Source organism: Sander lucioperca, chromosome 19 (assembly GCF_008315115.2).
Source record: "Sander lucioperca isolate FBNREF2018 chromosome 19, SLUC_FBN_1.2, whole genome shotgun sequence".
Lineage (NCBI taxonomy): Eukaryota > Metazoa > Chordata > Actinopteri > Perciformes > Percidae > Sander > Sander lucioperca.
Window position 1 is genome coordinate 213,289 of NC_050191.1, and position 23,292 is coordinate 236,580.

General features: G+C 43.3%; 1 long non-coding RNA gene and 6 other non-coding genes across 7 annotated transcripts; 6 read left to right on the forward strand and 1 right to left on the reverse strand.

The window, feature by feature from the left end:
* The first annotated feature begins 270 nt into the window (after positions 1 to 270).
* Positions 271 to 343, forward strand: trnak-uuu. Its single transcript has one exon. It is a non-coding gene; the product is annotated as a tRNA-Lys (tRNA).
* Positions 344 to 1,951: 1,608 nt separating this feature from the next.
* On the forward strand, positions 1,952 to 2,024 carry trnak-uuu. Its single transcript has one exon. It is a non-coding gene; the product is annotated as a tRNA-Lys (tRNA).
* A 1,391-nt stretch (positions 2,025 to 3,415) lies between these two features.
* On the forward strand, positions 3,416 to 3,488 carry trnak-uuu. Its single transcript has one exon. It is a non-coding gene; the product is annotated as a tRNA-Lys (tRNA).
* A 299-nt stretch (positions 3,489 to 3,787) lies between these two features.
* trnak-uuu lies at positions 3,788 to 3,860 on the forward strand. The gene has a single exon. It is a non-coding gene; the product is annotated as a tRNA-Lys (tRNA).
* A 307-nt stretch (positions 3,861 to 4,167) lies between these two features.
* Positions 4,168 to 4,240, forward strand: trnak-uuu. Its single transcript has one exon. It is a non-coding gene; the product is annotated as a tRNA-Lys (tRNA).
* A 296-nt stretch (positions 4,241 to 4,536) lies between these two features.
* On the forward strand, positions 4,537 to 4,609 carry trnak-uuu. The gene has a single exon. It is a non-coding gene; the product is annotated as a tRNA-Lys (tRNA).
* Positions 4,610 to 7,901: 3,292 nt separating this feature from the next.
* On the reverse strand, positions 7,902 to 12,508 carry LOC118493874. Its single transcript, XR_004895926.1, has 3 exons — positions 12,420 to 12,508; positions 12,010 to 12,286; positions 7,902 to 8,376 (listed from the first exon to the last, which is right to left on the reverse strand). It is a non-coding gene; the product is annotated as an uncharacterized LOC118493874 (long non-coding RNA).
* Between the last annotated feature and the right edge of the window lie 10,784 nt (positions 12,509 to 23,292).

Genomic DNA, 23,292 nt, shown 5'->3' on the forward strand with positions numbered 1-23,292 from the left:
CCGTAATGCAGGTTTGCAGGACGTCCACAGTCTGCTTGTGGCCAAGATGAGTTGTGCATTTTGGCTTTTTGGCCGATTTTGGCCAATTTGGCCGATTTTCAACCAGTTTGTGCCATAACAATGGGCGTTCCCAGGCACTGTGCAAATCAGAGTTTACCCTCCTCCTATCCAGAAGACGGTGATCATGGCAAAAGCTTAATGGTCTTCACCGACTTACACTTCCATTTTGAGTCCAGGCGATTGTGTTGTCCGGAGCCCCAGCTAATTGCAGCCTGGATAGCTCAGTCGGTAGAGCATCAGACTTTTAATCTGAGGGTCCAGGGTTCAAGTCCCTGTACAGGCGAGAGGTTTGTTGTGTGATGTGTTTATTGTGATACTTATCACCTTGCATGTCTACAGCAGGTGAATATTCTGCTCATGGCTATGATGAGTTGTGCATTTGGGCAAGCCTCTGACTTTGCAGTAGCATTTGTGTTACATGCACAACTCTTTAAAAAAGATATGTTGCCCATTTTCAACCAGTTTTTTATCATAACAATGTGGGTGGTATATCTAAATGAACAATGGACAATTGTCTTCACCGACTTACTATTCCATTTGGAGTCCAGGCGATTGTTTCGTCCAGAGCCCCATCTTCTTGAAGCCTGGATAGCTCAGTCGGTAGAGCATCAGACTTTTAATCTGAGGGTCCTGAGGGTCTGAGGGCCCTGTTCGGGCAACAGGTTTATTGCGTGATGTGTCTGTTGTGCTACTTATCATCATGCATGTTTACAGGAGGTGCACATTCTGCTCATGGCTATGATGAGTTGTGCATTTGGGCAAGCCTTTCACTTATGGTACCCACCAGCAGGAAAGTGTATTGGTCTGGAGCAGTAAAAATGCATTACTGTTTTCTACGTTTTGAGCGAAAAAGAAGTCCCTGTTAAGGCGACAGCTTGATTGTTGGATATGTCTGGAGTGCTCACTATCGTCATCCGGAATGCAGGTTTGCAGGACGTCCACAGTCTGCTTGTGGCCAAGATGAGTTGTGCATTTTGGCTTTTTGGCCGATTTTGGCCAATTTGGCCGATTTTCAACCAGTTTGTGCCATAACAATGGGCGTTCCCAGGCACTGTGCAAATCAGGGTCTACCCTCCTCCTATCCAGAAGACGGTGATCATGGCAAAAGGTTAATGGTCTTCACCGACTTACACTTCCATTTTGAGTCCAGGCGATTGTTTCGTCCAGAACCCCAGCTTATTGAATCCTGGATAGCTCAGTCGGTAGAGCATCAGACTTTTAATCTGAGGGTCCTGAGGGTCTGAGGGCCCTGTTCGGGCAACAGGTTTATTGCGTGATGTGTCTGTTGTGCTACTTATCATCATGCATGTTTACAGGAGGTGCACATTCTGCTCATGGCTATGATGAGTTGTGCATTTGGGCAAGCCTTACACTTTCAGACTTTGCAGTAGCATTTGTGTTACATGCACAACTCTTTAAAAAAGATATGTTGCCCATTTTCAACCAGGTTTGTATCATAACAATGTGGGTAGTATGTCTAAATGAACATTGGTCACTCTACCTCCATCTTGCCAGCAGCCAAATCTCTGTGTTGATCTCCCTACTTGGATGTCAAGACATCTGGTGGATTTTTGCTGGCGCGAGGGCTTTTGCTCAAACTACGGATTGTACTTCTGCATGAGGACACCAAGAGTATAGAAGCAACTCAAGAGGGAGCGCTGCTTTATGGTACCCACCAGCAGGAAAGGTGCTGCCGATTTTGGCCAATTTGGCCGATTTTCAACCAGTTTGTGCCATAACAATGGGCGTTCCCAGGCATTGTGCAAATCAGGGCCTACCCTCCTCCTATCCAGAAGACGGTGATCATGGCAAAAGCTTAATGGTCTTCACCGACTTACACTTCCATTTTGAGTCCAGGCGATTGTTTCGTCCAGAGCCCCAGCTTATTGAAGCCTGGGTAGCTCAGTCGGTAGAGCATCAGACTTTTAATCTGAGGGTCCAGGGTTCAAGTCCCTGTTCAGGCGAGAGGTTTGTTGTGTGATGTGTCTGTTGTGGTACTTATCACCTTGCATGTCTACAGGAGGTGAATCTTCTGCTCATGGCTATGATGAGTTGTGCATTTGGGCAAGCCTTTCACTTATGTACCCACCAGCAGAAAGTGTATTGTCTGGAGCAGTAAAAATGCATTACTGTTTTCTACGTTTTGAGCGAAAAAGAAGTCCCTGTTAAGCGACAGCTTGATGTTGGATATGTCGGAGTGCTCACTATCGTCATCGAATGCAGGTTTGCAGACGTCCACAGTCTGCTTGGGCCAAGATGATTGTGATTTTGGCTTTTTGGCCGATTTTGGCCAATTTGGCCGATTTTCAACATTTGTGCATAACAATGGGCGTTCAGGCACTGTGCAAATCAGGGTCTACCCTCTCCTATCCAGAACGGTGATCATGGCAAAGGTAATGTCTCACGACTACATTCCATTTTGAGTCCAGGCGAGTGTTTCGTCCAGAGCCCCATCTTATTGAAGCCTGGATAGCTCAGTCGGTAGAGCATCAGACTTTTAATCTGAGGGTCCTGAGGGTCTGAGGGCCCTGTTCGGGCGACAGGTTTATTGCGTGATGTGTCTGTTGTGCTACTTATCATCATGCATGTTTACAGGAGGTGCACATTCTGCTCATGGCTATGATGAGTTGTGCATTTGGGCAAGCCTTACACTTTCAGACTTTGCAGTAGCATTTGTGTTACATGCACAACTCTTTAAAAAAGATATGTTGCCCATTTTCAACCAGGTTTGTATCATAACAATGTGGGTAGTATGTCTAAATGAACATTGGTCACTCTACCTCCATCTTGCCAGCAGCCAAATCTCTGTGTTGATCTCCCTGCTTGGATGGCAAGACATCTGGCGGATTTTTGCTGGCGCGAGGGCTTTTGCTCAAACTACGGATTGTACTTCTGCATGAGGACACCAAGAGTATAGAAGCAACTCAAGAGGGAGCGCTGCTTTATGGTACCCACCAGCAGGAAAGTGTATTGGTCTGGAGCAGTAAAAATGCATTACTGTTTTCTACGTTTTGAGCGAAAAAGAAGTCCCTGTTAAGGCGACAGCTTGATTGTGGGATATGTCTGGAGTGCTCACTATCGTCATCCGTAATGCAGGTTTGCAGGACGTCCACAGTCTGCTTGTGGCCAAGATGAGTTGTGCATTTTGGCTTTTTGGCCGATTTTGGCCAATTTGGCCGATTTTCAACCAGTTTGTGCCATAACAATGGGCGTTCCCAGGCACTGTGCAAATCAGGGTCTACCCTCCTCCTATCCAGAAGACGGTGATCATGGCAAAAGCTTAATGGTCTTCACCGACTTACACTTCCATTTTGAGTCCAGGCGATTGTTTCGTCCAGAGCCCCAGCTTATTGAAGCCTGGATAGCTCAGTCGGTAGAGCATCAGACTTTTAATCTGAGGGTCCAGGGTTCAAGTCCCTGTTCAGGCGAGAGGTTTGTTGTGTGATGTGTCTGTTGTGGTACTTATCACCTTGCATGTCTACAGGAGGTGAATCTTCTGCTCATGGCTATGATGAGTTGTGCATTTGGGCAAGCCTCCGACTTTGCAGTAGCATTTGTGTTACATGCACAACTCTTTAAAAAAGATATGTTGCCCATTTTCAACCAGTTTTGTATCATAACAATGTGGGTGGTATGTCTAAATGAAAAATGGACTATGGTCTTCACCGACTTACACTTGCATTTTGAGTCCAGGCGATTGTTTCGTCCAGAGCCCCAGCTTATTGAAACCTGGATAACTCAGTTGGTAGAGCATCAGGCTTTTAATCTGAGGGTCCAGGGTTCAAGTCCCTGTTCAAGCAAGAGGTTTGTTGTGTGATGTGTCTGTTGTGGTACTTATCACCTTCCATGTTTACAGGAGGTGAATATTCTGCTCATGGCTATGATGAGTTGTGCATTTGGGCAAGCTTTACACTTTCAGACTTTGCAGTAGCATTTGTGTTACATGCACAACTCTTTAAAAAAGATATGTTGCCCATTTTCAACCAGTTTTGTATCATAACAATGTGGCTGGTATATCTAAATGAACAACGGACAATGGTCTTCACCGACTTACACTTCCATTTGGAGTCCAGGCGATTGTTTCATCCAGAGCCCCATCTTATTGAATCCTGGATAGCTCAGTCGGTAGAGCATCAGACTTTTAATCTGAGAGTCCAGGGTTAAATTCCCTGTTCAGGTGACAGGATGATTATGGGATATGTCTGTAGTGTTCACTATCGTCATCCGTCATGCAGGTTTGCAGGATGTCCACAGTCTGCTCATGGCCATGATGAGTTGTGCATTTTGGGTATTTGGACGATTTTCAACCATTTTGTGCCATAACAATGGGTGTTCCCAGGCAATGTGCAAATCAGGGTTCTACCCTCCTCGTATCCAGAAGACGGTGGTAACGGCAAAAGCTTAATGGTCTTCACCGACTTACACTTCTATTCGGAGTCTAGGCGATTGTTTCGTCCAGAGCCCTATGTTATTAAACCCTGGGTAGCTCAGTCAGTAGAGCATCAGACTTTTAATCTGAGGGTCCAGGGTTCAAGTCCCTGTTCAAGGAACAAGTTTATTGTATGATGTGTCTGTAGCGCTCACTATCGTCATGCAGGTTTGCAGGAGTTCCACATTTTCAAAGTGATTTCTGATACAGTTCTATTTCCCTTTTGTATCAATTTCACCTTGCTCATCGAAAGTGTTCAAAGAATTCAAAGTGTTAAAATGAAGTGCTGACCTGCTTCGATGAATGAGGTTTTAAATGAGTCAGAGTCAGGAAGAGGCCTGAAGGTGATAAAGTTTTTTGAATCTTCTGTCAGGAGCATTCAAAAAATATACACAGGAAAGAACAGCTAAAATCATATGGTGTAAGAACACTTTCAAAAGATGTATGCACAACTTTAAGCATTCATATTCGTATTTTTAAACATTTGTGCGTAAATTAAGTTAGGCACGCAAAATTACGTTTTCATACACTTGAGTCAATAAAATTACAGTTGTGTTTTTATGTGAGTGTGACTCTAGTAGCTATGACTGTAAACATTCATGAGTACAACTCTGATTTCCATGACTACAAATTCTTCACTATGAACACAAATTCAAGTTTGTGGGTACGAGTAAAGAACAGTTGAAATGACGTCACTGCCGTCACAGGGCAGGTAATCGAACCTCGATTCCCTCTAACGCGCTTGCGTCAAAGGCGAAAGATGGCTAACAACAGACCTGAGGCTGCTAGCCTAGGCTCAGCATCACAGGTAAAGTAAATAACGTGTGTATTCAACATTTTTATACGATTCTGTATTTTTTTATTTTTTATTTTCCAGTTCTGAGGACATCTTGAATTGCATCCCTTGTCAAGTTGATGAGACGAACACATTTTCCATATGTGTGTCACGAACTGATGTCTACAACAGAGGCATGCAACAGTGGCAATGGCAGAAGAAGACCTCAGACTTATGGTCACATTCTTTGCCGAGGCAGGCATTGATACTGGTGCCCTTACGAAATAATTCCTCACAGGTACAGGTGTATGTCCATATTTGTTAAATCAAACACATATGTGTCAACAGGAGGCCTCTGGTGGTGCAACGAGCTCAAATGCTGATTGGATGAAAAAATTAACATTGAAGAGACCTTTTGAATTTCTTGTATTTGTTGTTTTCCAGAAATGCTGGTAGAAATAGAAAAAAGACTCTTTGTTGAAGGTCCAGATAAGAAAGGGAAGAATCCTGTTTGTCTTAACAATTTGGACTGTAACTACTTCAGGTGTGTAATTAAGTTATTTTTGCATGTTGTCTTTAAGCGTATTAATTACTTTAGTACTACTTTAGTTTATATGCTGTGTTTCAATTGTTTAATGCTTCCGTTTATTAGGATTGAAGGAGAAGTCATGGTAGCTAGTCTGGCACAAGGCGGACCTTGCCCTAACTTCATGCGTGAGTGGTGCTTCAGATATCTCTGCTCTGGTGACTCTGACAGCATTCAAGTGTCTGCCAGTGATGTCACAGATTTGGAACTGTCACAGCTAATTGTAAAGGTAAGTCCAATTTTATCAAGGTCAATAATAGTATTAACTTCATTATGACATGGATTGCACAAATCTAATGACTTGTGTGTTTGTTTGTTGACTGTAGAGCACAATGATGCAATGAGAACAACTTTCACTTAACACCATTCGACTTTCAGATAATAAACAGTGCCAGTGATGAGTGTTTGTGGATAAAAGAGACAGCATGATAAGGTATATTGTTAATATTTTTGGTTTTCATTATGGCAAGGGAGTATTGTACAACAATTTGTGACTTGATTTGGAATGTTTTCTTGTAAAGCTATGTTGTGAAACCACTTTTAAATGTCACCAAATTATAATTTAACAAAGTGCTGATGTCTAATTTTCTCTACAGTGAACGGTTTTACCACAAAAGTAGATCCTTCTGATGAAACACTTTTATATTGTCTATTAGAGCTGTTATACTTCACTCCACCATGAGACTCATCCCAATGCTCGACCAGCTCAGAAAAGGCCTGCAGGTCTATGAACTACCAAAGATCATGAAGACCCATCAATACCTTTGCCAACCACTGTTTGTTACAGGGGAAGATGATAAGGTACATTCTTGTCTCAACCACTCTTAGGCCAGACCTGATTTTGTGGTCAACTTACAGAAGTCCCTATAAATCTTGGGGCTTACAGTACCATGGGAGGTTGCCGTTGGGGAAGCATATGAATGGAAAAGCCAGAAATACACAGAGCTAGCAGCCAAAGCAGAACTGTACAGCTGGCGTACTCAGGTGCTCCCTGTTGAGGTTGGATGTGGAAGGTTTGTAGTCATTTTAACAACCAGGCTCCTCAAGGATGTGGGGATTTGTTCCAAAAAAGTGCCTGCTTTTAATTAAGCATTTATGTTTTCTGCAAGAATTACTATGTTGAATGCAGACTGAAATGTGTTTCTTTCTTCTTAAAGGTGGATGCAGTGTTCATTCTGGAGAACAGCTGCCCTGTCTTCAGTGAGATTGGTTCTGCCAAACACTGCATGGAAACAAACATCATGAACTTTTTCCAGAACTACCTTCAGGAAATTGAGGATTCTGGTGTGTTTTAGCCAATATTGAATAATATATATATAATATAATATATATATTCTTCTGCTGTCCTGCAGTAATTTTTATACAGCGCAGTGGAAATGCCTCGCTATCAATTTATATACTCCAATAAATTCACAAGGCTTAACGTTTCTTTTGCAGAATCTTGATGTAAAATGTGATATTTAATATTATGACCTCTAGAATAACACTGCTTCATGAAATTTGACAGCCATAAACTAGACAGCCGGGGCTTTTAACACCCCCTGCTCCCAACCCAAAAAGGGCCTATGCTTAACAGGTTAATCTGATTTAATTGAGGGATTGTATTAACTAATTGTATTAACTTGAAAACTAAACTAAAGGCAGCATATTTTTAATAGTTCTTTATCCAGACTCACATTTAATCTCTTTTCTTTTCTTTTATGGCCCGAGCAACAACAATATTGCTCCAGAAAGTTTGACTGTTGGACGAATCATGCGACGATCACTGGACAGGGACACAAGCCCGTTCTGGCAAGTGAAAAGAAGGACTTTGTCATAAATGTGAGATTCCACCATGACTGTGACACACATCACACTGTTTGTTTTCCTATTGTCAGCGCCTGCAGTTGTACAATCACATTTCCCTCAGCGCACCTGAAAACATTCAGTGAATTCAAAAACATTATGACACTAGCCATATGCCACGGCAAACCTTTGGCAGGGTGTAACAACTCACTCCAAGGGAAAACTACCAAGTAACTGCCATAAGTCAAAATATGCATTGCATTGTTTTATTGGCATTTTTATTTGACAACTTATTGTTTCTGTGAATAACTTTGTTATTCATTGTTACAAAACCATTGTTTTGCTGTTAGTGATGGTTCACTTCAAAACCAAAATGAATGATGAGTTAGTTTTTTACCTCACTGTTACTCCCATGTTAAAATGAACTAATGTCACAGCAAGCCTTTTGTAACTGGCAGTCTGCTTGCAAATGTTCAACTTCATTCCATTAAATCTTTTGCAAGGACTGATTATATCTTAGACGTTTCTTTGTGTCACACATAGACTTTCAATGCACTGAACCATTGATATATAAATGTCCCTGCCAAATGATTCTGACGATGCAGAGGGATTGATCATGGACTGTACAGTTTCCATAATAGCTGGAGTCAGTGGGTACTCAATTTCTGGGACTTCAACTCCATAAGGTTCTTCAGGCACAGCTTCAAACATCTCCCAGTCAGTTCCAAACAGCTCCATGTTCTGAAAATAATGTTATTTTGTATGAAATATTTAGAAATATTTGAAAACACTGCCAAGCACACATTGACCTACAAAGGCAGTGACTAAAGAAAATAAAGACTAAAAACCTAACATAAATTATGCTCAGTTGACTTGGTCTAATTGTGTGCTTACTTAAGTGAAGCAACACACTACTCCTCCGGGAACCATCACCTTATCGTGGTGGAGAGGTTTGTGTGTCCCTATGAACCTGAGGGCTGTGTTGTCTGGAGCTTTGTGCTCCTGGTAGGGTCTCCCAAGGCAAAGTGGTCTCAGGTGAGGGGCCAGACAAAGAATGGTTCAAAAAACCCTATAAAAAAACGAGGTAGAGATGGAGTGACCCTGCCCGGAGGAAGCGCGGGGCCCCTGTCTGGAGCCAGGCCCAGATGGAGGGCCCAGATGGAGGGCCCAGATGGAGGGCCCAGATGGAGGGCCCGTCAGCGAGCGCCTGGTGGCCGGGTTTGCCACAGAGCCCGGCCGGGCACAGCCCGAAAAAGCAACGTGGCACCTCTCTCTCCAACCCATGGGCCCACCCCCTGTGGGAGGAACCGCTGGGGTCGGGTGCGCTGCCACATGGGTGGCAGTGAAGGTCAGGGGCCTCGACGGGCAGCAGACGCTGGCTCTGGGGACGAGGAAACGTCACCTCTCTGTGGGGGAAGGAGCCGGAACTTGTGCGGGAGGTGGAGCGCTACCAGTTGGATCTGGTGGGGCTTACCACTAGGGGCGGGTGTGGGGATACTCACAAGCCCCCGGCTGAGCGCCGCTACGTTGGAGTATACCCCGGTGGACGAGAGGGTCGCCTCCCTATGCCTGCGGGTTGTGGGGGGGAAAACTCTGACTGTTGTTTGTGCATATGCACCAAACAAGAGTTCGGAGTATTCGGCCTTCTTGGAGACCTTGAGTGGAGTCCTGTATGGGGCTCCAGTGGGGGACTCCATAGTTCTGCTGGGGGACTTCAACGCGCACGTGGGCAATGATGGAGACACATGGAGAGGCGTGATTGGGAGGAACAGCCTCCCTGATCTAAACCAGAGTGGTTGTTTGTTGTTGGACTTCTGTGCTAGTCATGGATTATCTATAACGAACACCATGTTCGAACATAGGGATGCTCATAAGTGTACTTGGTACCAGAGCACCCTAGGCCAAAGGTCAATGATCGATTTTATAATCGTTTCATCTGATCTGAGGCCGTATGTTTTGGACACTTGGGTGAAGAGAGGGGCAGAGCTGTCAACCGATCACCATCTGGTGGAGAGTTGGGTCAGAGGGTGGGGGAAGACTCTGGACAGACCTGGTAAGCCCAAACGGGTAGTGCGGGTAAATTGGGAACGTCTGGAGGAGGCCCCTGTCCGACAGACTTTCAACTCACACCTCCGGCGGAGCTTTTCGTGCATCCCTGTGGAGGCTGGGGGCATTGAACCCGAGTGGACAATGTTCAAAGTTTCCATTGCTGAAGCTGCGGCGGGGAGCTGTGGTCTTAGGGTCTTAGGTGCCTCAAGGGGCGGTAACCCACGAACACCGTGGTGGACACCGGTGGTCAGGGAAGCCGTCCGACTGAAGAAGGAGTCTTTCCGGGATATGTTATCCCAGAGGACTCCGGAGGCAGTTGCAAGGTACCGAAGGGCCCGAAGGGCTGTAGCCTCTGCCGTGAAAGAGGCAAAGCAGCGGGTGTGGGAGAGGTTCGGAGAAGACATGGAGAAGGACTTTCGGTCGGCACCAAGGTGCTTCTGGAAAACCGTTCGCCACCTCAGGAGGGGGAAGCGGGGAACCATCCAAGCTGTGTACAGTAAGGATGGGACGCTGTTGACCTCAACTGAGGAGGTAATAGGGCGGTGGAAGGAGCACTTTGAGGAACTCCTAAATCCGACTAATACGCCCTCTATGGTAGAGGCAGAGCTGGAGGATGATGGGGGATTGTCGTCAATTTCCCTGGTGGAAGTTGCTGAGGTAGTTAAACAACTCCACAGTGGCAAAGCCCCAGGGGTTGATGAGATCCGTCCAGAAATGCTTAAAGTTCTGGGTGTGGAGGGGTTGTCTTGGTTGACACGCCTCTTCAACATTGCGTGGAAGTCGGGGACGGTGCCTAAGGAGTGGCAGACCGGGGTGGTGGTTCCCCTTTTCAAAAAGGGGGACCAGAGGGTGTGTGCTAATTATAGGGGTATGACACTTCTCAGCCTCCCCAGTAAAGTCTACTCCAAGGTGCTGGAAAGGAGGGTTCGGTCGATAGTCGAACCTCAGGTTGAAGAGGAACAATGCGGATTCCGTCCTGGTCGTGGAACAACAGACCAGATCTTTACTCTCGCAAGGATCCTGGAGGGAGCCTGGGAGTATGCTACATGTGCTTTGTGGATCTGGAGAAGGCGTATGACCGGGTCCCCCGGGAGATACTGTGGGAGGTGCTGCGGGAGTATGGGGTGAGGGGGTCCCTTCTCAGGGCCATCCAATCTCTGTACGACCAAAGCGAGAGCTGTGTCCGGGTTCTCGGCAGTAAGTCGGACTTGTTTCAGGTGAGGGTTGGCCTCCGCCAGGGCTGCGCTTTGTCACCAATCCTGTTTGTAGTATTTATGGACAGGATATCGAGGCGTAGTCGGGGTGGAGAGGGGTTGCAGTTTGGTGAGCTGGGGATCTCATCGCTGCTTTTTGCGGATGATGTCGTCCTGATGGCATCATCGGCCTGTGACCTTCAGCACTCACTGGATCGATTCGCAGCCGAGTGTGAAGCGGCTGGCATGAGGATCAGCACCTCTAAATCGGAGGCCATGGTTCTCAGCAGGAAACCGATGGAGTGCCTTCTCCAGGTAGGGAATGAGTCCTTACCCCAAGTGAAGGAGTTCAAGTACCTTGGGGTCTTGTTCGCAAGTGAGGGGACAATGGAGCGGGAGATTGGTCGGAGAATCAGCGCAGCGGGTGCGGTATTACATTCAATTTATCACACCGTTGTGACGAAAAGAGAGCTGAGCCAGAAGGCAAAGCTCTCAATCTACCGGTCAGTTTTCGTTCCTACCCTCACCTATGGTCATGAAGGCTGGGTCATGACCGAAAGAACAAGATCCAGGGTACAAGCGGCCGAAATGGGTTTCCTCAGGAGGGAGGCTGGCATCTCCCTTAGAGATAGGGTGAGAAGCTCAGTCATCCGTGAGGAGCTCGGAGTAGAGCCGCTGCTCCTTCGCGCCGAAAGGAGCCAGTTGAGTAAGGATGCCCCCTGGGCACCTCCCTAGGGAGGTGTTCCAGGCACGTCCAGCTGGGAGGAGGCCTCGGGGAAGACCCAGGACTAGGTGGAGGGATTATATCTCCAACCTGGCATGGGAACGCCTCGGGATCCCCCAGTCAGAGCTGGTTAATGTGGCTCAGGAAAGGGAAGTTTGGGGTCCCCTGCTGGAGCTGCTAGCCCCGCGACCCGATACCGGATAAGCGGACCAAGATGGATGGATGGATGAACACACTACTCTCTTACATACTTCTATATTATTATTCAATAACTTTCTTCTAGAGTTATTGACACCATTCAAAATTTCAGCTTCTTTTTATATAAATCTAAATCCACACCTTCAGGTTGAAAACTTTTTAACTGCACTTTGCCTTTAGAGATCACTTTGAGAGATAGCTTCAACAAACCTGCAAATCTTCATCTGGGTCACAAGGGTTCTGCATGTGACCCATAACCCAGAGTTGGTTAGGGGTGAGTCCACCTTCAGATTGTAAGGGATGGTTGTCCCAGCCTTCTGTGAAGGTGTGAAGGGCCTCTACCAGATGCGGAAGGAACACATAATGGGCACAAAACAGATGGATAGCATCTGTCAAATCCAACAGGCCATCTTCTTCTAGACTGTAAAGAACTTCATAGTACAGATGAGTGACACAGGTCCAGACATCTCGCCATAGGCGCTTAATCCTAGATAAGAAATAACAGGTCTTACTCAACTCAAAAGTAATCATGCATATAGTCTTACTTAAAATACTTTCCAACAATGATTTAACATTCTCACTATGAATATACTGTAGATTATGTAAATTAATATTTTAACCTTTGGTTGTGTACACTTCAGCCAGCAATGAAGCTCCCTCTTCCAGTGCCTTTAATACTGAACATGGTTTCAGCAATTGCAACATTTTCAACGCCTTCATGAAGGCGTTGAAAATGTTGCAATTGCTGAATGGGGGTAATGCTCATTTATAATTATCACAACAAAATATTCCATTGGACATTACTGAAATGATCAACAAGAGCATAGAAACAGTAGCACAAGATATCACTATTTACCTAGAAGGCCAGCCATAGTTTTCCACTGCTTTCAGGAAAAATGAAAGGGCAGTGTTTGAGCAGTTATTTGTTGCTAGTTCCAGATACAGTATCTATACAGACAAACAGAGTTTCATATAGTGAATCCTCAAATGTTTAAATATACTCACATTGTCTACTGCACACACAATAATGACTTAAGTTAAAGTATATTACCAAATGTAATGCACCAAAAATGTGCTCATTAAACGCGACTCTTGCTGTGCACTTGGATAAATGCACAATATTAAACTGCATGTAATCAACTATTGTTGCTAACATGCTCATTTGTTTATTTAATTTTTCTTCTGACGTTACCCTGGTATGACGTTAGTCCATGTATAATGTTATAGAATGGCCATCCCTGCTTGGCCTTTATTTTGATATATTTACTTTTACTTCCGGGTCATCTGACCCACCTGTCTTGTTTTTCTTAATGTCTTAATTCAAAGGAGAAATGAAAAAAGGAATTTGCAAAAACCAAAATCAGACAGTTATTTGAATTTGGTTTTCTCATTATATGTTTTGGATTAAAAAACGAAAAATGAAAAAAAAATACGGACGACCCATATGCAGTCTATCAACAGTGAATACATGAACACAAACATATACAGGAAGAATAAAGCACTATAATAAAAGTAGTAAAAAAAAGTGATGCACCTTTCTTGAGTAACCATCTATTGCTCCAAATATGACGATGATGATGAATATGAAATCAAAAGGATGAGATGGCAATGAGCAGTCTATGAAAAGAGCTGGATTAACTCAACACCATAATAATAGTAATAAGTAATAATAATAATAGGCATAAGTTAACGTTATCATTATTTTGCAAGCTAAAGCAATTACTTTGTCTGGCTCAGTTGTCATTACTGCTCTGGTTGACAGTGCTAAACATATGATAGCAGTGAAGTTTATTTCAGGTAACATTATTGCATATCTTGCAGTTCAGTGTCAATCGGCGAAACAGGTCAAGTTCTAACATCACTAACTATAACGTTACTTTCACACAGAGCACTTCTTTGGGATTATTTTTGTGTCTTTAATTCCAAGCAAAATTTCTCAAGTATCAAACAAGAAACACTAACTCAAGCAAAAAAATTGTCACCTCAAAGGTAAAACTTAAAACTTGCAAACAAAACATCTGTGCAGTCATAAACTATTGGTATTTTATTTGTTTGATTATGTCCTTTTGTTTACACTTCCCTCTGCCTCTTTCTCAATGATCAGTATTTTGCTCTCGTCAGCACGTTTGCAGTTTTGCTCCTAGCTTTCTCATTTGCGCTTCCAAAGTCTTTGTTTGCGGTTCGGACACAAAGCTCTCGTGTGGGCGGGTCTTACAGGGGTGCGTCCCCATTGGCTAATGAGTTTCAGAGTATTGTTGAGTGACAGCTCAGTGCCTGCCTGCCTGCGTGCACCTGACATTTCAGTACATCTTCTTTTATTGCACTGCTGCAAGATGGCAGATAACTGACATATTTTTGTATATTTTAACGCTGTAAATTTCAACAATATTTAGAATTAATGCATATTTTTACTATTGTCCAAACAATGTACTTTAACACACCAGGCCCTTGACAAATACTTTGCTTAGTGATCATTATTTTTTTTTAGTGATGTGCGTGGCTGATGAAGCACTGGTCCTGCTGGCTGCCCTGGACCACCTTGGCAGATTACCCAAGGGAAAAGCAGATGGATCATTTGAGTAAATTCAACATGAAGCCATATTGTACTTTACACATGTAGTGAACACTGAGGTAGGAATCTAGAAAGTGTGATCAATAATATTCCAGAAATAAGTGTTCCAGTAGTGCTTATGAAAGCCAAAAAAATGTGTGCCATGATGCCATCAGTGAGCTCAGGAGACCAGATGATCCCAGGCGTCCAGGAGTTGTGTGTGATATTCCTGCACCACCCTCAGAAGTGTTGTTGCAAACACAAGTCAGCAGAGAAATACAGCTTGCCTTAGGTGAAACTGAATATGTGAAATATATACATAACCCAATAACTCAGTATGTTTGTGTATTGTTGGTGATGAAAACTGATCCTGACCTGTGATGTACTGCAAATAATGACTGACACTGAGTTCCAGCTTCTTCTACCACCAGGGCCACAGCAAAATACGTTCAAGTATCCATTATGTATGTGAGGTTTTATATTGGACTAAAAGTAAAGCATTATAATAGTCTCAACCGTATTTCATGTATTATATACTGAACCAAACAGACAAGGGTGAATGTAAAAAAGTGTTTTAATACATTATGTGCATTTTAAAATATAATTACAGTAAAACAATGTAAACACAAATTAAATTACAGGACAGTATACTGTAGTAGGATATATCTCAGTAAAATATGATCAGTACATATTCTATCGGTCTATACCCTGGCTGTTAGAAGCCTTTGCACATGTATGTTTCCTCCACAGAGAGACTGAAGGCTCGTCTCCCTCTGCTGCGACCACGTCCTCCTGCTGCCTGATGTGAGCTGTGATAGAAAATGATAACAAAGTTCCTACCACAAATCAAATGGTAACAAATGTATTATTGATAACTGTGGCTTCTAAGCTTGGATGATTTACAATTAAAATAACTTGCTTTTAAGTAGCCATTAGCAAATGTGTAGGCTTTAAAAACATTTCCTTATGTTTGCTTATTTCCAAATGCAACAGAATAGATGTAATTAGAGTTAGGATAGCCAGTCTTTGTCATAACTAGGAAAGTACATATGAACATTCTGTCATTCTTGTTCTTGTCTTGTAATGTCATCCTCTTGGCTGTAAATGTAGCTATCATTACTGAGTTTGTTTTTATGCTATCTTTATAGTTATGTGCTTTATTATAATAAAGCACATAACTATAAAGATGAACCATGTAAATGTAGCCGTTTTTTGAATTTTATTTTGAAATTCGTACCTTTATTTTGAAAGGAGTAAAAAACCAGAAGTAGCGCCTGTTAGCTCCGTAAGCTAAACACTAAGGCACCTGTAGCGGTGATGTTACCTGCTAGTTGTTTCTTTATTTATTTATTTTTTTATTATTACTCCATTCTGCGTGGTGTTCGCTACAACTGTGTGTAAGTTGAAGAATCATATTTTTGACTATGAAGATTGCTTCTGGGGAATGACTCTGCCGTTGGTTGAGAAGCAGGCTAAAGTGGTCAGTAGTGCTCTGTATTCTTTATCAGCATTAGCTACAATTCTAAGCCATGCTATTCATGTAATATTGCAATATTTGATGTCTTTTATTTTGTTTACCTGAACTTTTAGTTCTACGGTGTTAATAAACATCTGTAAAAGGAACCGGAGTCTCGCATCCAATCAATGGGCGGCATAGTAGAACACTTCTGCATCGGTGAAGACTCCGAGCGGATGAAGACGGACTAGCTGCAGGCCACATGTGGTGAAGGAGAGGCCATCTTGTGAACTGTTCGTGTGAATCCAAGGGGCAAGCGGACAAGGCTACACAAGCAAGCACGTCGAGGAGAGTGTCTTGAAAGTAGCGCAAGTACTCGTTAGCTGCCATTAAGTTTCTAGCACACGGACATTTCATTTGTGTTTTTTCCTTAAAGCTGCAGTGGACATTTTCTCCTGCAATTGATTATCTAGTAAAACTCAAAGAAACTAAGTAGATAAGTAAATTGACCATTCTCCCAGTTGAATCTAAGATGTCTTAAGTTAATATCAAATACATACAAGTGAGTTTTCATATTTAGACTGTGCCAAGAGTTTTTACACTTTGTTAATTGCCTTTTTACTCATTTATTGAAGTGTGCTATTATGATAACGTAGTATTATGATGTGCATTATTCAAAGGTTAAGCTAAGGTAATCAAAGAGATTTATATTTACGTTTCATTTAATTTTCAACATATTTAAAACTCTCTACATTTAATATGTCACACACAAAAGAAACCACCTTTCTTCCAACTGAAGAGGTCACTCATGGAGACCTTCAAGAAGATACTGATGCAGAGCAGACTACCCTATCACAGCAAGCTGATGCTGATGAGCAAGTTGAAGATACAGTGCAGGACAAACAATCTCAGGTTGGTGCGGATGACACACAAGTGCCTCCTGGAAGTAGGAAAACTGGACGCACACAAAAGCTCACTGAAAAAGGAAAAGCTCTGTTAGATGACAAATTGAAGATCTAAATGTGAGTTTTGTAAAGATGTACAGAAGATGGAAGTATCACATTAATGGCTTAAAACGGTCCATTAAGAATAATGATGCTGATGATCTGATTGATGAGATTGTAAATGCAATCAATACCATCCAAGTTGACATTGACAGCACTTACCTCAAAATAAGAGCCATTTCAAGTCCTGAACCTGACATTCGGAGAATGAATGACACATGCCAGGCATTCACTAGGATTGCAAATACAAATGTTCAACATTTCCGCAGTGGTGATGATTCGAAAAACATATCTTGGCCTGACGCTAAGTCAGTGTTTGACAGCACAGTGTCTAGTGTTTCCTCAGCTCAAACCGCTAAGTCAAAGGCTTCTTCCAAAGTATCCAGACACTCTTCCATCCTGTCCCTGAATGCAAAACAAGCAGCAGCTGAAGTTGTGGCTACACAAGAGGTGATAAAGATAACAAATGCACAACATCAGCAGAAGGAAGAAATTCAAAGACTTGAGGTGGAAGATCAAATCTCGAAGGCTGAAAGAGAAGTTAAAGAAAGGGAAATTGAAGCAGAGAGTGCTAAAAAAAGAGCTCAGTTCATAGCAGAAAGTGCTGATAGAAAAATGAAGCTGGAAGGGAAAAGAAGAGAAGTAGAACGGCTAGAAGAACTTAAAGGGCATGTTGCAGCTCAAGCAAGACTGCAGGTTTATTCAGAATCTGTCGATTCACCACTTGCACTTAACCCTTTAATGGATCCATTTTTTTCCCTCCTATCAAGCACCAGTCTTCCAAGCTCTTCCTGCGCAACAAGCCAAGCCCAGTCAAGTCGATCACCCACATGAGGTCACAATCACCAAAAACCCTCTCCCACATCCCTCCATGTACACCTCATGTTCTGTTCCACAGCCAGCCACATTTTCTCAAGCCCCTGTAAGTCAAGTCATCACCCCAACTGCACTTCCACTCATGCAACAAGCCTCAACCACTCAAGCTCCGGCCACTCAAGCCTTTTTAACCTCTCATGAAGCTTCCAATGACCTTGTGAGAACTCTTGCTGAAGCAATCACAGCTAATCGAGTTCCAATCCCAGAACCTGAAGTTTTCAAAGGAGATCCTCTCAAGTACAATGATTGGAAGCTTTCCTTCTTTACTCTGATTGATCGCAAGAACCTGCTAACTCAAGAAAAGCTCTTCTTCCTACGCAAGTATGTTGGTGGCTCAGCCAAGAGAGCTATTGAAGGCCATTTCCTTGTAGGAACAGAAACAGCTTATCGTGCTGTCTGGGACATACTTGAAGACAGATTTGGTAATCCATTCATAGTTGCCAAGTCATACCGTGACAAGATACATACATGGCATAAAATTGGCCCCAAGGACAGTGAAAATCTTCGTGAGTTTGTTGATTTCCTGAGCAGTGTGGAATCAGCTATGCCATATGTTCAAGGTCTACAAACTCTCAACGACTGTGTGGAAAACCAAAAGATTATCGTCAAGCTCCCGGATTGGTTGAGCTCACGCTGGAATAGAGAAGCCACAATTTATCAAGATGGATACAAAATGTTCCCTGACTTTAGATACTTCGTGAGATTTCTCAGCATGGAAGCGCGAATTGAATGCAACCCCATCACATCATTATATGCAGTGAAGCCAACTGACCAAGAAAGATCAAAGCCAACAGAACGAGAACAGTCTAAGTATCAACGAAATCAAAACTTTAGTGCTAAGACTTTCACCACTAATACAAGTGAGAAGACAAGTATCACATGCATGTTTTGCAAGAAGAAAAGCCATACTCTCCATAGGTGTCGCAAGATTATGGAAAAACCAGTTGAAGAAAGAGTTAAGTTTGTACAACTGGAGAAATTATGTTTTGGCTGCCTTAGGATCGGCCATAACTCCAGAGCTTGTACATCCAGGAGTGTGTGTGACTTATGTGGAAAACGCCACCCCACTTGCCTACATCAAGATCGTGGGAAGAAAGACCAAGAACAAGGAGTAAGAATAAAACAAGAAAGGTCAAATGAAAACAAAGGAGACAAGAACCAACAGTCTGAATCGATTGAAATACAGCAAGCTACTTCTAACCGAGTTGTTCAAGAGAAGAGCAGCACTCATACTTCATCTATTGTTCCAGTCTATGTATCCAAGACAACGGAACCAGACAAGGAAGTTTTAGTGTATGCTTTACTTGATAGTCAGAGCGACACAACCTTCATCCTGAAGGATGCGGCTGTAACATTGGGTGCCAAGAAAGAGCCAGTAAAACTTAAAGTGTCCACAATAACATCAAAAACAAAAGTGGTGAATAGCCAAAGGGTGCAAGGACTACAGGTAAAAGGCATCAGCTCTGACACTAAAATCAAACTCCCAACAACCTATACCAGAGATTACATACCAGCAAACAGATCTCATATACCCACAAGCACAACTGCAAAGTCCTGGCCTCACTTAGAACATTTGGCAGATGAAATGTCTCCTGAGCTCGACTGTGAAGTGGGATTGTTAATCGGCTATAACTGTCCACAAGCCTTACTTCCCAGAGATGTCATCACGGGCAATGAAAACCAGCCATATGCGCAAAGGTCTGTGTTGGGTTGGAGCATTATCGGCTACAGCAGCACTAAAGTTGATTATGATCATGAGGATGAAATCGGTGTGAGCCACCGTATCATCATAAAGAACGTTCAGCCAGCTACCAAGCCCAATAAGCTCAAGTCTGAGGTCCATTTTGTTTGTAGAACTCAAGTCAAGGAAATTATCACTCCAGCAGATATACTCAAGGTCTTTGAGTCAGATTTTACTGAGAAGTTCAGTGAGGAAGTTCTAATATCTCAAGAAGATATTAAGTTCTTGGCGAAGCTGAAAGAAGGCATCAAGCAAAAGCCAAATGGGCATTATGAAATGCCATTGCCTTTCAAGGAAGAGAGGCCAAGTCTGCCAAACAACAAAGTGTGTGCAGAACATAGACTCAGATGTCTGGAAAAACGTCTTAAGAAAGATAATCAATATCACAAGGATTATGTGACTTTTATGGAGGACATAATAGCAAGAGGTGATGCTGAAAAGGTTCCAGAGCCAGAGGTAACCAATCAGACCACGTGGTATATCCCTCACCATGGGGTCTACCACCCCCATAAGCCAGGAAAGATTTGCGTGGTATTTGATTGCTCAGCTAAGTTTCAGAATACATCACTGAATGAGCATCTACTCACCGGACCAGACCTTACAAATACCCTTGTAGGGGTCTTGTGTCGTTTCCGCAAAGGACAAGTAGCCATCATGTGTGATGTGGAGCGGATGTTCCATCAATTTCATGTTGCACCAAGGGACCAAGACTACCTTCGATTTCTGTGGTGGGAAAGAGGCAATATGGAAGCTCCACCGTCAGTGTTCCGCATGAAGGTTCACTTGTTCGGTGCTGCATCGTCACCTGGATGCACGAACTTTGGGCTCAAACACCTGGCAGCAGAAGGAGAAGGCAAGTTTAGTGAAGCTACAGTGAGGTTTATACAGCGCAACTTTTATGTTGACGATGGATTAACAAGTTTGGACCGTGAAGAAGAAGCTATCACGCTTGTTAGAGAGGCAAGAGACCTCTGCAACACCGGTAAGCTCCACTTACACAAATTCATTACCAACAACAAGAAGGTTCTTGCCACAATCCCAAAGCAAGAACTTGCTGAAGTTGCAGCTGACCTGGACATGGCTTTGGGTGAACACAAGATGGAACGGGCTCTCGGGGTCCAATGGTGCATTAGCTCAGATAAGTTCCAGTTCAGAGTGAGGGTAAAAGAGCATCCTTTTACCAGAAGAGGAGTACTGTCAACAGTGGCCTCAATTTTTGATCCTCTTGGATTTGTGGCACCTATCATTTTGAAAGGTAAACAGATTCTACAAAGGATGTGCCAAAACAAGGTAGGATGGGATGAGCCACTTCCTGACGACATCAGGCCGCGTTGGGAAGCATGGCTCCAAGACCTCCATAATCTGTCTTCGGTAGAGATACCACGGCACTACATACCATTGAGAGCCAAGGAAGTTCAGCAGTGTGAACTTCACCATTTTTCCGATGCTAGTGTTTCTGGCTATGGAATGTGTTCTTACCTTAGGGTTGTTTCGAAGTCTGGAGAAGTCCATTGCGCTCTTGTTATGGGGAAGGCAAGGGTTGCACCGACGAAGGTAACAACAATCCCAAGGCTGGAACTCTCAGCTGCGGTCGTGGCCACAAGGACAAGTGATCTGCTAAAGAGAGAAATGGAGATCGAAGATCTACAGGAATACTTTTGGACCGATTCCAAGGTAGTCCTTGGTTACATTAATAATGATGAAAAGCGATTTCATGTATTCGTAGCCAACCGGATCCAGCAGATCAAATCGAGCACAGAACCAAGTCAGTGGCAATATGTTGCCTCAGAAAATAACCCGGCTGACCATGCCTCTCGCGGACTCATCACAAAGGAGCTTGTAAAGTCTAACTGGTTCACGGGACCTAGTTTCTTGTGGCAAAAGGACCTCCCTAAGGAAGAAGAGATTAAGGGGGGAGAACTCAATGAGGACGACCCAGAAATCAAAAGAGCACAAGTTCACACAACGAAAGCAAATGAGGAAAGGTCTCTATCAGACCGACTTCAGAAGTTTTCAGATTGGAAGAGAGTCGTAAGGGCCATAGCAAGACTTAAGCGTCTTGCAAAGGAGGTGAAAGGTCTTAAAACGAGATCCAACGAAGCTACGACACTTGAAGAAAGAATGAATGCTGAACAATTCATAATCCATGCAGTTCAAGAAGAAGCGTTCAGTGATGAAATCAAGGCTCTTATACAAAAGAAAGAGGTACAAAAGAGCAAGTCAACCGAACTGCACAAGTTGAACCCTTTCATGGATAGCCAAGATATCCTGAGGGTGGGACAAGCAACACTCCACCCCCATGTCAAAACACCCAGCTATCCTCCCCAAAGGACATCATGCGTCTCGATTGTTGATAAAGCACTACCATGAGAAGGTGAAGCATCAAGGTCGTGGAATGAACATCAATGAACTACGCTCCAGTGGGATTTGGATCCTGGGGTGTAGTAGTGAAGTGTCATCACTCATCTTCAAGTGCATTAAATGCAGAAAGCTCAGAAAGTGTAATCAAGAACAAAAAATGGCCGACCTTCCACCAGAGAGGATGGAAGCTACCCCTCCATTTACCTATAGTGGTATGGACTGCTTCGGACCATTTTATGTTAAAGATGGAAGGAAAGAACTGAAGAGATATGGGCTTCTATTCACCTGCATGTGTTCACGTGCCATCCACATTGAGGTATTGGATGACCTTTCCACTGATGCCTTCATAAATGCGTTGCGCTGTTTTATTGGCATAAGGGGCAATGTAAGTCAACTACAAAGTGATCAAGGCACAAACTTCGTGGGGGCACGCAATGAATTCCAAGAATTAATGAAAGGAATAGAGCAAGAACGTGTAAAAGAGCTAGGATGCAACTTTGTCATGAACCCACCTGCTTCCAGTCACATGGGCGGTGTCTGGGAGAGGCAGATTCGGACCGTGAGAAGTGTCTTCACATCCATCCTAGACCAGTCTGCTGGAAGATTAGACAGCTCTTCATTAAGAACATTCCTGTACGAAGTGATGGCTATAGTGAATAGTCGACCATTGACCACAGAACATCTTAATGATCCATTAGGACCTGAACCCCTAACTCCCAACCACATATTGACAATGAAATCGTCAATAATTGCACCACCACCTGGAGAGTTTGTAAGGGAATATCTCTATCTTCAGAAAAGATGGAAGAGAGTACAGTTCTTGTCCAATGAATTTTAGACCAGGTGGAGAAAGGAGTATTTGCTGAATCTGCAGCAGAGGAGCAAATGGAACAAGGACAGGAGAAATGCTAAAGTGAATGATATTGTCCTGTTGCAAGATGATGGCACACCAAGAAATCAGTGGAAGCTGGCGAAGGTAGTTGAAGTCTACCAAGGAGCTGACGGAAGAGTCAGGAAACTCAAACTGTTACTCAGTGACACAACACTAGACAGTAAAGGCACACGCTCAAATAAGCCAGTTTACTTAGAAAGGTCCATACACAAAACAGTACTATTGCTTGAGGCTGAATAAGTAGGTTAGCTCTTCAATGACATTGTTTTGTTTATATTGAAGGTGTATTTGTGTATTTACATCAATGTTTTACAGGGTTCTGTTAACAATGTTAATTTTTATTGTGAATCACACATTGTGTGATGGTGGGAGTGTAAATGTAGCCGTTTTTTGAATTTTATTTTGAAATTCGTACCTTTATTTTGAAAGGAGTAAAAAACCAGAAGTAGCGCCTGTTAGCTCCGTAAGCTACACACAGAGACTAAGGCACCTGTAGCGGTGATGTTACCTGCTAGTTGTTTCTTTATTTATTTATTTTTTATTATTACTCCATGCTGCGTGGTGTTCGCTACAACTGTGTGTAAGTTGAAGAATCATATTTTTGACTATGAA